This window comes from Mustela nigripes, chromosome 13 (genome assembly GCF_022355385.1).
Source record: "Mustela nigripes isolate SB6536 chromosome 13, MUSNIG.SB6536, whole genome shotgun sequence".
Classification (NCBI taxonomy): domain Eukaryota; kingdom Metazoa; phylum Chordata; class Mammalia; order Carnivora; family Mustelidae; genus Mustela; species Mustela nigripes.
This window is the reverse complement of record NC_081569.1, coordinates 6,622,517-6,638,039: the sequence shown is the minus strand read 5'-3', so window position 1 is coordinate 6,638,039 and position 15,523 is coordinate 6,622,517. Positions and strand designations below refer to the sequence as shown.

Genomic DNA, 15,523 nt, shown 5'->3' with positions numbered 1-15,523 from the left:
CCTCTCTGCGTACTTGTGATCTCTCTCTGTCAAATAAATAAATAAAATCTTTAAAAAAAAAAAAAAAAAGAGTGTGCATGGATCAGTGAGCACTCCAGATGGAAGGTCACAGGAAATGCGCGAGCCGACGGACGTGTGGCTGGATGGCCCACCGGCGAAAGTGGTGAGCACACAACCCTATGAGCCAACAATTCCGCTCCTCAGTGTTCTCTCAACCGAAGGGGAAGCCTGTTCTACAAGATGTAGGAAGGAATGTCCATAGCAGCTTTTTCATAGAGATCAAAGCTGGCAACAGCCATTACATTGATCAACAGGAAAGTAGCTCAACAAGGGTGATCATTCAGGCAGAGAATGTTAGCAATACAAGGAAATGAAACACACACACACACACACACACACACAATGCATCTCAAACATCTATGCTTGGTAAAGGCAGGCAGACACAGAAAAATGTAGACTGTAGGATCCCAGAACAGGCTAGACTAATCTAAGGTGGGGGAAAAAAAAATCAGAAGCGTGGTCACCTCTTGGGGTGGGAGGCATGGTTCGACTCAGAAAGGGCATGAGGAAACTTTGGGGGATGATATGGCTGCAAATTTTCATAGGTTTGCAACACGCAGGTTTTCACATTTCCCAAAGCTCACTGACTGGTACTCTCAAGACTTGTGCATATCGTTGTAGAGAAATTTTACCTCGAAGGATAGAAAAGAACCATAAATACTGAATTCTGGAATGCTGAAATATTTAGGGTTGGAGTGAAGTGCATCGATATTTTAAGTACATAAAAGGTGTCATTGAGTGTTTGCCTTCGGGTCATGGTCCCAGGGTCCCGGGATCGAGCCCCGCATCGGGCTCCCTGCTCAGCGGGAAGCCTGCCTCTCCCTCTCCCACTCCCCCTGCTTGTGTTCCCTCTCTTGCTGTTGTCTCTGTCAAATAAATAAATTTAAAAAAAAATAAAAAGGTAGGTGTTGGAGGGATTTTGTAGGTTACCTGAAGAATTTAGGCAGTGATGATGACTGTCTCTGCATCATTCTTTCAAATTAGAAAATTTTCACTCCCCATTTTAACCCTCGATACACATTTTGAACAAAAAACGTATATATTTAAGTTGGATGGAAGACAATGAGAGTCACAGGATTCAACGGGTCTCTCAACTGTTTCTGTGTTTTGTTTTAACAAAGTCCTTCGTATGGAAACCAGTCTCCCGAAAGTAGAGGGATGGACAGAGATTTTTGCAAAGTCTCGTCAAGCTCAGGATATTTATTTAACTTCCATCTAAAGCAAGATAAATGACGAAGCTTTAAAATATTCATCGTCAGTTCTTCTTCAACAGCCAGTTTCAATAATTATCCTGAAAAATTACAGGTACATTTAAATAATCTTCCAATGAAAAAATGGATTCTGGACCCATGAATTTTTTATGCATGGATTTTTGTTGTTGGAAAATACATTCCGGTCAAATTCAAAATTCCATCCCATTCCAATTTATTCAAAATTCAAAATGTTTCATCATCCTGTAAACTGATAACTTTTTACAAATGCGCAGCATCGAGATACGCATGCACTACCTTGTTGGTAAGAGTTTCAAGTTACGGAACACATTTTTTTAAGGTTTTATTTTTAAGTCATTTCTACAGCCAATGTGGGGCTCAAACTTACAATCCCAAGGTCAAGAGTTGCATGCTTTGCTGACTGAGCCAGCCAGGTACCCCCAATTATGGAACACATTATAACGATCGGCAGAAAATCTATTTCTTTCTTTTTTAAAGATTTTATTTATCTATTGGACAGACAGAGATCACAAGTAGGCAGAGAAGCAGACAGGGAGAGAGAGGAGGAAGCAGGCTCCCTGTTGAGCAGAGAGCCCGTTGCGGGACTCGATCCTGGGACCCTGGGATCAGGACCTGAGCTGAAGGCAGAGGTTTAACCCACTGAGCCTCCCAGGCGCCCCTATTTTTTCCAAATTTCTAATTCTTTATTTTTGTCCTTTGATCTTATTTGATATCAGGAAGCATGGCAATACGGAAACGTAGTGTCCACTGACGGGTGAATGGATAGAGAAATTTACACACACACCTGTATACATACACGCACAGGGATATCGTTCAGCTCCCCAAAGAAGGACCCTGCCATTCGCAACCCCAGGGATGACCTTGGAGGACAATAAGCCAGACACAGAAAGAAAAAAAAAACCCTCATGATCTCACTTATATGTGAAATCTAACAAAATCAAGTTCATAGAAGCAGAAAGGAGAACGAACCAACAGTGGTTACCAGGGGCCGGTGATGGGAACAGTCGGGAGATGCTGGTCAAACATGAAAACATTGCAGTTTTGCAGGGTGCTTAAGTCCAGAGGTCTGACGTACAGCATGGTGACCGCAGTTAAGACCAGAATGAACCCTGAAAAATCATGAAGAGAGTAGATTTCAGGGGCTCTCAGCACACAGACACACAAGTAACTGGGAGGGAATGATATGCTAAGTAGCTTGATCATAGCGATCAGGTCATTGTGTAACTGTATAGCAAATGAGCATGTTTACCCCTTAAATACATAGAATTTTTTATTTTATAAGAAAGCAGCAAGTACGAAGGCTGGAACCACGAGTCGGTGCCCAGTCACAGGGGGTCTTAACTGTCCCATGAGAAGCTTGGGCTTTTCACCTTTTCTGAAAATATCTAAGATTTTTGAGAAGGGTAACACCGTGATTTAAAAAGTAAAGTTTCTGGAAGATTCATCCGACCTATGTGCGCAGCACGGCTGATTTGGTAAAAATGATATAACATGAAAAAAATTTTAATAAGAAAGCATGGCATAACCTTTTCCTGGCAGGGAAGTACCCAGGTCATCAAAAGTAACTGAGGATAGTGAATAAATACGGAAATCTGGTTGTCCAATTGACATATTTGTGAAAAGTTAGGACAAACTTATGTTGCAGAAATTCCAAGAGTTTGTTCCGTAGTTTGAATATTTCCACAGGACCTTCCCTTTCATGACCATTTTCCTTTGTACGGGACAAGAGTTCTTAGCAGCTAGCTCCCTTACTAGTCCGTGATAAAGACAGTGATTTTCAACTTGCCGTGTTAGCTTTCCATAGTTCACTTCTCTCTTCATCAAGCCTTCTGTTTAGTTCACTTCTTCTCTCTTCATCAAGCCTTCTGTTCAGTTTTGCTTTTTTTTTTTTCTGGCAAGGCATTCTTGATGAAGGGAATCAGTGCACAGATTCACATTCTGGCCCAGGCTCCTTAATCTGAGTAATTACTTTTCCTATCATCACGGCGGAGCCACCAAACACGCTCCCACGCAAAGCTAAACTCCAAGCCACATTTGCTGACTCTGATCATTCTCTTGGACCTTTCGACAATGTCAAGTTGCTATAAAAGTTTCTAAATGCTTGCTCTCCCTCTCTGTACTAACCTCACTGTGCACCAGGAATAGCAGGAACCCACTCGTATCCCCCTGCCCCCATGGAGCCCTCTCTGGGAAATGCTGGGTGACCCAGGATGGGGTGTAAAGGGGGGGGGACTGTAAGGTCCCTCAGCCCAGGGGAAGCTCTGATTCTGTAGTCCAGGAAGGAGACAGTCTGGGCAGACTAAATGCTCAGCTAGGCTACCAAATATTTCTGAACCCACTTATCCTGACCCTAAGGGAAGTCATTGATCCAGATGGCCAAACCAGAGAGAATCTCACACCCGTGCTCCCCGACTTACTCTGTTTGGTTCAGCAACACTGGGAAACGCTGATCCCTTGGGAGTTTCGAGAAGACCCCTTGGAAGCTCCTACCCTTTTGTTCTCAAAATGTCTTTCCAGAAATATGCACACACATGGCCCAAAATACTGCATTTCAGTTCCAAGCCCTTTACAGATCTCTTATAATCCACCCTATGACTTTCAAGCAATCCTATGAAGCTTGCCTTGGAGGAATAAGTCAGCAGGCCCTTGCACTACCTTCCCCTCAGCTGTGGGTAAACCAAGGCTTGGGTTCACAATCAGGACTCCCCCTTGTGGTGCCCCCCAAGTGCCAGAGATCTTCAAGTAGGCAGGAGAGCCCTCAGGAGGCATGGCAAGGAGTCTAGATCCTACCAGTGATGTCTCCCATTCATTATCATGGTCCTACCCTCCTTGTGTGTCTCAGGGAGTTTGGGGAGCCTCATGGTACGATCCTCCAGAAGGTAACTATGGAAACCTATGGGGAAGGTGGACGGCGGTTTTATTCCTCCGTATGTGGATTAAAATACTTCCCAGGGAGTTAAGTGTGGTCTGTTGTGTGGATCTTGAGGAAATGAGGGGTTCCCTTCTGAACTGGGGCTCCACTGGGGGCCGCTTGTCACAACAGGCGGTGGAAACAAAGGGCAGGGAAAACTGGGCACTGTTGGGGGCAGAGCGGGGGGAGGGGGGAGAGAGAGAGATCAAGGCACAGAATTTGGCAGGGACAGGCCATCTGCAGCCTGTGTACTACAGTAAGAGCGGCAGTGAGAAGTCACTGTTGAGTTGTAAGCAGAACAGCACCGTTCACTTACCCAGAAGCCTTCGGGATTGTCCCCCAGTATAAGAAAATAACAGATACCCAGGGAGGGCTGTTCCAAAAAGTGAGAGGGGGACCCTGAGCTCCAACACTGAACACTTGTCTGCTGCAACCGGGCTGTGTATGGAGCTGCTGTCCCTAGGGACAACTTGAGAAACAAGAGTGACCCATTTCAACTTTACAGCGACATCTCTGGGGGGAGACGAGTGTGTTCTGAGGGAGATTAAGCTTCTGTATGCCTGTGTGTATGTGTGTGTGTGTGCGTGTGTGTGTGTGTGTGTTTCTGTTCTAGTGACAGAGGAAATTACCTTGGCCATCCTTGGGAGATCACCTATGAAGCAATGTATGGGGAGGGCACATAGGGTCCCCTGAAAACACTAAGGTTTCTCAAGGGTAGGACAGTGGCTCAAGAGCCCCACTCTCCTGGAAAGGTGGCATTTCAAAGGTCAGAAAGAAATGGTGGCTGAGCCCGGGATGGGAGTCCCAGGGAAGAGTCAATTCCCAGAGCTGCTGGGCAGCCCCCCCCCCCCCCCCCCGCCTACCCCCAGCTGGGAAGGCCTGCGGGAATCCATTCTGCCCAAATGGATTCCGTGAACCCTGGTTAATACAGGCTTAGTCCTGCTCCCATCCTTTTTGGTGGTGGGATTGAATGGCTTCAAAGAACACAGCCACTTAATGGCAGACTTGGGACCAGAATCCCGGCCTCCGGCATCCAGCCCCATGGCTCCTCCGGTTTTGCACCTCCAGGAGCTCCAGAAATGACCCTCTTCTCTCCTGGGGAGCTGATGTCGTGGCATATGCAGGGAAAAGGCACCTGAATGAATCATGAGGACACAATGGCCAGAGTAGATGCTCAGGGATCCCGCCAGCCCCGAGCCCCCAGCTCAACCTGGGGCATCTGGATGCAAGCGGAGGGTGCCCCCGAGGAATAAGGACATTTGTCGCCTCCTTCTAGGCCCTGAGATCTGCTTGGGTAATAAGACAGCTCAGGCATTTGCAGGGGAGAGATTTCACACCTGAGAGAAGCACGCCCCCCACATGCTGTGAGCCCGTGGACATATCCTTCCCAGTGAAAAGTCATCTTCGCCACCACACCTTGGAGCCTGAAGTTTAGTTTCTTCAGGACCCCCAGAATACCACATGGCCTTGGGATAGTCCCTTCAGACACGACAGAGCCAGCCTGGCCTCCAGGACCAAGTGTGGTATCAGGGACTCATGCCAGGCCATTACTCAAACAAACCGCCAATCTGAGGGCCAGAATTACAGCAATTATTTAAGTATTCTTGGAAACCCTGAAATTTTCTTTCTTTTAGTCTGTACTAATTTTTTCCTCTAGGCTTCAGAACAGACTTGTAATTGTCAGCACAACAGTTCAGCCACCCGTCTTCTACCCTCCCTACCCCCCCAAACACCACACACACACACACACACACACACACACACACACACACACGAGAAACCCAGGCAGGCAGGGTCTTCTGTGGGTTCACAGACAGCCCGTGATTCCAGGCAATTCGAGTCCTTCCTCTGGGGCACCTAGTCAGGCAGTAGAGCCTCGTTTCTCAGGAAGACTCAGCAGGTGGATGAGCCCCAGTGGTTGAAGGGGACGATGGTGCTGGGAATGTGGCTGGTAAAAAGGCTCCTCTTCCAACAGCTCAAACCCCCCAGAAGCTGCCCAGCCTGTTAAGCTGCATACAATTTCTCTGCCCACAGTGAGCAGATCCAGCCAGGGAGCCCCTGGCTCCCTGCAGCCAGCAGGCGGCGCCCTTGCGCCTGTTACCCAGCCTGGTGGGGTCAGAAGCTCCCACCTCTACCTGCGGCTTGTCCCCCGAAGACGTGCCTCTCCCAGAGTGGCCCCTGATGACCTGCAGCTGCCACTAGAACCAGCAGCTCCAGCAGCAGCACCCCTCCCCCACCCCATCTCCCTCCACTGCTAATTGCACAAGCCAGGACTCGCCCCGTCATCGCCGTGGCCCGGACTCTACCTGGGGTCCCCAGTGACATCACTTCCTCAACCCTCAGCTCACCCATTTTCCAGTCATTGTGCCCAGAGCACCAGAGCTAATTGAAACAAGACGGGGACTTACATGTTAAAGTAGCCTTCAGCCGGCCGGCGAGGGCTGCTTCTGGAAAATGTTAGCGCTTTCCTGTTGGACGCCAAGCCCGCTTGGAACTAAGCTTCAAACGAAACCTCATCTGTAAAATGAGGGGGTTGGACGATCCCAGAGAACCCTTCTGACTCGGACAGTGTATGCTGCTGTGAAAAGAAAACCCAGCGGAGCCCTGGGTGGGGGAGCCGAGGGCTACTGCTGGTTGGCGCGACTGTGTCACAAATAAAGCGGTGGTGAATCAGGTTTTATTTTCGGCCCTGCAGCTGATAGATTAATTTCTTTTCTACCAGCCACACTCTGCGTAGTTCCAAGAAAATCACGCTCTGGCATCACCAACCACCAGATAGGAGGCCCCCCGAGGCACAAACCTCAGGCTGAGTGGCCCTTGGAAAGCTTGGCTTGGGGTGAAAAGAGGCTGTCATGGTCGCTCCTCCCCCACGCCATGGGGTTGCCATGGAGACCCCCCCCTCCATCCTCCCTCAAGAGGTCTAAGCTTCAAAGGATTCCCCACCTACCCATCCCCAGATGCAAAATTAATGGATCGAATCCCAGGTCAGGCAAATGCATTCTCCTTGCAGAGACCTCGAAGACAGACAGACAGACAGACAAAAAGCTCTGTTTTCTGAACAGCTGGGCAAATTGAATTTGGCCGCGTAATTTTGGCTTGGAGGGCTACTGTTTATTTGTTTATTTAATTATTTAATGATTTTTTTTTTTTTTTAATGGAATGCCTCCATTTGGTACAGTCTTCCCGAGACCTCCTAAGCTCTTTCTTTGGCAAAGAAAAACGTCTCTTTATCTTTTTTCTTTCTTTCTTTCTTTCTTTTTTTAAAGACAGAGAGCAAAGAGGTTTACAGTCATGCAGCTGGAAGGCCAAAACCGCCAAATGGAGAAATGTGTTTAGAGGACACCAGCCAGGAATCAGATGAACCACGGCTAAGACCAGAGGATGGTTTCTAAATCGACAAAGCAAGGAGCTTTCTTTTTACCCCAGTGCGAAATTCTCTAGGATCCTGGAGTCTCCACACTGAAAGGGACCTCTGAAGTCACCCTGTGCAGCCACCCAGCCTAGGCAATCTCGGGTCCTTCATTCTTGGCAATTGTCACCCATTCTCTACTTGACTGGGTGGTCAGTTCTATGTTCTTATGCCTCGGATGGGAAAAATCTTCTGGGGTCCTGAAGTGGAGCTAAAATTGACTCCCTGTAACTTCACGTCTACCAGGGGCAGGTCTGTTCTCTGGAGGGCCACGCAGGGAAGAGACTACTCTAGCCCCAGCTGGCTTGGACCACACCCTTTGTAACAACCCTTCAAATATTATCAGTGGCCATCAAGTCTCCATCTCTCCCAGCCTTATCCTCCTGGTTCTTTTTTTTTTTTTTAAGATTTTATTTATTTATTTGACAGAGAGACCACAAGTAGGCAGAGAGGCAGGCAGAGAGTGAGAGGGAAGCAGGCTCCCCACTGAGCAGAGAGCCTGATCCCAGGACCCTGAGATCATGACCTGAGCCAAAGGCAGAGGCTTTAACCCACTGAGCCACCCAGGTGCCCCTCTTCTGGGTCTCTTAATCACACCTCACTTCACGGTCATTTCCAGACCCTTCACCTTACTGGCCACTTGCCTCCGGATACTTTCCAAGTTGTCACTGTCCCTTTTCCACTGTGGCTGGGGCCTGGTGGTGATGCTTCCCAATGCTGTGTTGATGAGCTGATGGATGTCGAGACGAGCCCAAACTTGAAGTTACGAACCCGCATGCCGATGTCACATCAGGAACCGGCCATAGGACACATCCTGCCTTGTCCTCAGCCTAATCCTTGATCAGCGGGCAACACGATGGCATGTTCTCATGGTCTGCCATGAGAACCACATGCTAAGTAAGTATCCTTAAATGTGTTTCTAGGGGATCAAAGTGTAGTCGGAAGTGATTTACTTTTTCATTCAATGAACGCTTATCGTTTATCAGCCAAGATCTTATGTCTGGTCATAGAAGTTAGGCTTTGGAGCTGTGACAATAAATGCTATAGTGTCTACCCTCAAGGAGATTAAACTAAATAATCTATAAAAGCCTAATTGACAGAGATGGGCCAATTCTAAGCAACTTTGGAAGAATGCTGATTATGACAAAAAAAAATATATATATATATGTATGTAGTCATAGATGACTGGAAATAGAAGGAACCTCAGAAAGCTTGAATTTATACCTCCTGGTTTATATTTAAATGTTAAACGTTAAATGTTATATTTAAACGTTATATTAAATGTACTTGTCCAGCGTGAGCAGCAATGGCAGAGAAGGAGCCGTGAGTGACTTTGCTCGTGCCTGATAAAGGGTTCCAGTTGAATGATCTGGCCAAGGAAATCCGCTTGGTTGGCACCAGAGGCAGGATCAGAGACCAGATCTTGTGACATCGGACACTGGGCTCTTCCCAACACACCATGATGTCACTTGTAAACGACAAGATGTAGACAAGAGAGCACACGCTCTCTGTGGGGGAACTCTGTCCCGACGGAATCTGATTTGGACATGGCAGGCGGTGTGTCTGTAACTGGCAGAGATACTGGCTGTACAGAAATCATGTTTCACCCCTGCAAAGCGCCAAGCAGAAGCCAGAGGCACTCCTGTCTGTCTTCCAGGAGCTCAGACAATCCCTCCTTAGCCCTAGCTACTAAAATTCTCTCCCAGGATCCACCAAAGAGAAAATCCAACTTGCTTTCTCCCTCTTTGAGCTCCATGAGATTGGACATTACGGATCTTCCTAAAGTCCTCCTCTCTGGGTTCCCAGGGTGTGTCTCTCTCCACCGCCCCCTTGAGGACTAGCTCCCCAATCCCGACCAGCATCCTTTCTCTTTGTCCATCTGGCTCAAAACACAGAGATAAAATTTCACTTTCCTCTCTTTTGTAGAAGTTCATCATCTACAGAAGATTCTTAGGGATTCCTCCCAGAGACTGGTTTGATTGGATCCATCCATCTCTCCATGAATCCATCCTTGATTTTTAAGAACACTCCAGCTTGCTCTGGGATGACTAGGTCAAGTTCTGGGGAAGTCAGAGCCCTGTTTCCCGAGCCCTAGGTGATGTCATATCTCAGCTAAGGCTGATGGTAAATGCCTCCACCAGGCGTTCAAGCCATGCTCAGCTTGGGTAATCCTGGCCTCTCACAGAACCCATAGCCCCTCACCCTTGAGTACAAGATCAAGGCCAAGGGTGTGTGCCAGGCTACCCTACACACAGAGATGCCTTCCCACCAGAAGGTCTTGCTGGACAGCAAATGGCCCTCTTGCTCCTCTGGGAGGGAGTCCTCTCTCTCCTGAGACTGGGCCATGCCCTGAAATCAGACCCTATCTTAGGATAGGCAGCTGGGTGCTCAGGGCTCCCCAGGGTTGAGCAGAGCCCTTCTATGCAGTCACTCCTAATGCCTTCCCTCCTTAGCCTCCTCTCTACACCACCCCAAATCCCAGCATCACGCCCTCCTCTATGGCCCTTCTCGAAGAAGAGAAGGGATGAGTGGGGCTGTGTATTAACCAAACATCCTGAACCTTCCCAGGAGCTTGGATGCAAACGGCCAGGAGAAAACCCCTTTCAGTCCGTGTTGGGGCACAGTGAGCTGCCGGCATCCAGCTGTGACCTTCCAGGTGCCCATGTGAAGATTTTCCGTCCGATCCCATTTATATCTGCATCTGGCTTCCAAGGCTTACGGAAAATCGGAGCTGAGAGGGCCCTCCGAGACCAACCCGTGCAATGCCCTGCTGTGCGGATGGGAAAACCAAAGCTTGGTGAATTCCCGAGGTCACTCAGTGAGGCAGAGACACAGCCGGAACTAGAGGCAGAGGGCCAGTCCGCTGGGCAGGAAGGAGACAGTGAGCTACCTTCTCACTGATGTAAGACCCCACGGTGGCTGGGGGCTCTGGCTTCTGCCCCTCAAACTTGGGGTCGCACAAGTGCCCATGCTTGAGCTGGGAGCCTGCCAGGAACAGCGCAGCAAGGACCTGAACTTCATGTTCCTACCAAGGGCCTGATCGCCTGGGGAACCAGCCAATGTTGAGGAAGGACCCTCTTCCTGGCCTCTGTGCCTACTGGCAGGGTACCTGCCTGGCCAGGAGGCAGCCCTTGCACCCACTGCTCCAGCATTGGCCAGGGACTGAGACACGCTACCCGCTTACCTCATCCTTTGTGTCCAGACGTGCTCAAGGCACAGGCTCCCTTTGCCAAGGGCCCTTAGCTCCAGAGAATCCGGGTCCATTTCCAGGGACTGGGGTTCCCAGTGTACTAGAAAAGAGAGAAATGCCAGAGCAAGGTTACAAAAGTCAAGCTGTGTTTAAGACATTTCCTGTGAACAAATACTGCACACACACAGACACTCAGACACACACACACACACGCCCTCCCCCCAAACATAATACAACATAGTTGTGCCATTCACAAAATAATCATAGAAATTATGGAAACATAATTCAGAGCACTGGTGAAGGCTTCCGCCCGCAGATCTCTGCGACCGGAAGTAAGAGCCCCCCTCCAAGGTAACAGCTCAAGGGGAAGTGGGAAGTCCTTCCAGGATCGGCCCCATTCTGAGGGGCACAGCATGAGGGTTGAAGGGGTTGGGGGCTCAAGGTGAAGGTGAAGGTGGTGGGGGCTCAGGGACTGGGCCTACTGAAGGCTGCCTCCCAGCCCCCCACCCCCACTCCCAGCCCCAAGCCCTTACCTCAGGGAGAAAGACGGAAAGCAGACTGCCCCCAGGGACAGCGCAGGGGTCTAGGACTACCAGTGGGCAGCCATCCCTGACTGAATGGGGCCTTTTTACATCACACCACCCAGGAGGGGGACGTAATCCCTCCCCGGCCACACAGAGCACTGTTCACACAGCTCAGGAAACAAAATAAATATATTCTCCCTCAAAGTCCCCACAATGGGGCTTTTTCATGGCAGAGAATCAAGAACAGCCCCCTCCTTCCACGTGGCGGAGGGGCTGCCCAGCCCTGAAGCCTTTGCCCCACTCTTCCTGGGACTCTGGGTCCACCTGCCCTGGTCATGGCTTGGTATGGACAGGGGCCTGGGGCAGGTCTTGAGCAGAGCCTGTAAGTGTCTGGGGAAAGGAGAGAGGCAAGAGAGGAACCCAGCCTTTACTGATTTCCTACTGTGTGTCGGGCAGGCAGAGACCCGGTGAGGACACTCGTGTTGGATGAAAGCATCTACAGATTGGATTCCTCAGGACTGAAGGTGGGGGCACTCACTCCCGCTCACTGTTGAGACTCTGCCCTCACACCCCGTGCAAAGCTCCAGAGCCAAATGTATATGGGGGGGGGGGGCACCATTAAATCCAGCCCAGAACTCTCTCATGCCCCCATGGCTTTTGGGCACTTACTTTCAGGGGGATGACAACAAGCCTTAAAATGACATCCCTTGTTAATTTGGCCTGTTCCCTAGGCACAAACCAAATCAATATGCCCACCTCCACCTCTCCCACACCCCCACCCCCAACCCCCAACCCCTCTTCCTGGAACCCTCTCTTCCTTTCTGCTTTCCTTTCTCTAAGATCATGGGGAGCCATAGTAATACAGATAGTACTCAGCAAGTGTTTACTCTGGCCCAAACACCTCTGAACTCAGGCATCACCTCTTACAGGAAGCCTTCCCTGATTTCACCTAGCTTTGTGACTATCTGTCCAAGTGTCTCTCCCCAGCTGGGTGGGAGGGCCTAGAAGGCAGGGCCTTGTCCCCCATCTCTGAGTGCCCAGTGCCTTTCCTAGAGATGACCCTAGGGCTTGGGTGAATGCCCCCATCAAATATAGGGAATTACAGAACACCTTGAACTAGGACAAGCCCCGAGCCACAGAGTATGATTGTGACAGTGTAGGAGTCAGCATCCAAGCTGTGAGGCCTGGGCACGCCATTCAACTATTTAAGCTTTCTTTTTTGCTTTATTTTTTTTAATTTGTTTATTTATTTAGGCTTTTGTTAACTTTAAATTCAAGGGCAACAAGTTAAGTTAGTCACATCCCTCAGTTCCAAGTACATTATCATCATCAGTTAATGCAGAGCCCTCTTATTTTATTTCTTTTTTGCAGCTTCAATCGACATCAAACACCCTGCACGTATTTAAAGTGTACAATCTGATGAGTTTTGACACGTGCACACGCCTGAGAAACCAGCGCCGTAACCGGGATAAGCCACAAATCCGTCTCATCCCCCGAAGTTTCCTGGAACCCTTTGGTAAATCCCTCCTGCCCACCTCTGCCCTCTCCCAACCGCCATTCTTCAGGCCACCACTCTTCTGCTTTCCGTCCCTCTAGACCAATTTGCATTTTCTAGGAGTTTATGTGAGTGGAATCACACAGTCTGGATTCTGTCATTCAGCACAATTATTTTTGGAGTCATTCATGCTGTGTGTGTCGGTGTTTTTGTCTTCTTTAATTGTTGACTAGTATTCCGTTGTATGCTTAGGGTATAATCTGTTCATCCATCTCTCTGTTGATGGACATCTGGGTTGTTTCCAGCTTGGAGCTCTTACAAGTAAAGCTTCTATGATCATATGTTTAGAAATCTTGGTGTAGACATATGCTTTCACTCTCAAAGTAGAATGGCTGGGTCGTATTTTATTTTATAGTTCTCTTTTTTTCCCCAATATTGACTTTCAATCTCCCTTAAGCATCTGCTCTGATGTTTATCATATGCCTTTAAATATGCATATATTCTCATAAAATGTGCAGAACTATTGTGTGTGTGTGGGGGGTGGAAATCTAGTTCTGCTCCTTACTTGTTTCAATTGGTCCTATTTTTTGAGGTCCACGTATGCACATTCTGCAATAAGAAGGGCGACATCCCATAGTATGTCCCACCACCTGACTTAGCCCTCCCTCTGATGAATGACAACGTGGAGTCGAAGGCAGCATTCCTGTAAGGACTGTCCCAGCGACCATGCGCTCCTTCTGGCCCTCTTGCCAACCTGCACGAGCATGAAGAGCTGGATCTCTGGGTACCAAGGTCACCAAGGGCTGCAGGCTTGACTGCGACTGCATTGCCTCAGCCCGCTTATCATGTGCCCTCCTGCAGTGTATCACCCGCACCTCTTCACATCCTGGCCTGCTCTGGGTACAGCCTACTTTGCTAATCTTTGTCATTCTCATGATTGTCAAGCCATAGGATGCTTCTACATATATTTGTCTAATTACTAATGAGTTTGATCATCTTTTCAAATACTTATTAGCTCCGAGGACTTTCTTTGAATTATACACACACACACACACACACGTATATATATATATTTCCAATTTATATTCTTTGCTCAGAAAATATTTGTATTTGTAGCCTCAGTGCGCACTGCCAAACATTTTTCTAAAGTGTCTGTACCCTGTTGTACCAGGAGCGTCTGAAAATTCCAGCTGCTTCTTGTCCCTGCCAATACTTGGTATTCTCAGTTTCTTGAACTGTAGCCTCACTGGTGGGTTTTTTAGTTTAGTTTTTTTTTTTTTTAAAGATTTTATTTATTTATTTGACAGAGACAGAGATCACAACTAGGCAGAGGGGTAGGCAGAGAGAGCAAAGAAGAAGCAGGATACCTGCTGAGCAGAGAGCCCAATGCGGGGCTCAATTCCAGGACGCTGGGATCATGACCTGAGCAGAAGGCAGAGGCTTTAACCTGCTGAGCCACCCAGACGCCCCCACTGGTGGGTTTTGTAAACAATCTGTAAATCCTAAGAGATCTCTTTAGTGCTTTATATATTGTGAATGTAAACTTCACTCATCTATTATCTCTCTCCAATGTATGGTATCTGCCTCCTCATATGTAAATTAGGGGATAACATTACCTACCTTCAAAGACCTGGCAAACAATGGGTACTGAATTCCTATACTCTACATTTCTGTCTCCAGCGGGCACCACAGTGCTGCTTTAACATGGCGGGGACTGGATTTTAATTTGTTAGGGCCTTGCCTGGATCCAGCAAGAAGTAGCTTTTCAATAAAGTTTTCTGATTGGGGGCGCCTGGGTGGCTCAGTGGGTTAAGCCGCTGCCTTCGGCTCAGGTCATGATCTCAGGGTCCTGGGATCGAGTCCCGCATCGGGCTCTCTGCTCAGCAGGGAACCTGCTTCCCTCTCTCTCTCTGCCTACCTTTCTGTCTACTTGTGATTTCTGTCAAATAAATAAATAAAATCTTAAAAAAAAAAAAAAAGTTTTCTGATTGAATGAATGATGAGCCTCCCAGAAGGGATCTCCAGATTGCCATTCAAGGATCTCTGTGAGGGAACGAGGGGCTGTGGCATGGAAGTGGGGAGCGGGGTGGGGGCATTTCTCTCCAGGAGGCCAGCAGGTGTGCAGTGGATGGGGGGAGGGCTCTCCTCCAGGCCTCTAGCCCTGGACACCAGGAGCAAGGACAGGGGTGGGTGGTCGTGGGGGGGGGGCACTGAGAGGTGGCAGCCTTTCCTCTTGAGCCCTGGTCTGCCCCGCTGGCTGCCCCAGGGCTGTACCCTTTTTTCCAGCCACTCTTTTTCGGGGGAGGAGGACAAGGAGGAAGAAAGAGGGAGTGGAAGGGGGTAAGGAGGAGGAGGTGGGGAAGGAGTAGGGGGAGGGGAAAGGAGGGGAAAGACGAGGGGGAGGGGAAGGGGAAGGAGAAGGGGGAAGAGGAGGAAGGGAGAAGAGGGTGGGGGGGAGGGGGGGGAGAGAGTAGGGGGAGGGCAGAGGAGGGGAAGGGCAGAGAGGAAGGAGGATGGGTTGATGAGGCCAGGAAAAGGAGAAGTGGGGAGAGGAGGGGCAGGAGCGGGGAGGAGGACCGGCGGGGGGGGGGGGAGGGCAGACGCTAGCCCCGCCCCCGCCCCCGCGCCCGCGCCCGCGGACTGCCCCCCTCCACCCCGGTTCCCACTGCCCTGGGCGGGCGCCGCCGGCGGCCAAGCGGAGG

At 49.3% G+C, this 15,523-nt stretch overlaps 1 long non-coding RNA gene across 2 annotated transcripts in view; it reads right to left on the bottom strand.

Moving 5' to 3' along the window:
- Nucleotides 1-1,790: 1,790 nt before the first annotated feature.
- Nucleotides 1,791-15,523, bottom strand: part of LOC131999058 (uncharacterized) — a 101,800-nt gene continuing 88,067 nt past the window's right edge. For both annotated transcript variants that reach the window (XR_009398997.1, XR_009398998.1), the window contains exons 2-3: nt 10,797-10,902; nt 1,791-2,401 (exon numbers count right to left, since the gene is read on the bottom strand). This is a non-coding gene — a long non-coding RNA (uncharacterized LOC131999058). The remainder of the gene's footprint in view (nt 2,402-10,796; nt 10,903-15,523) is intronic.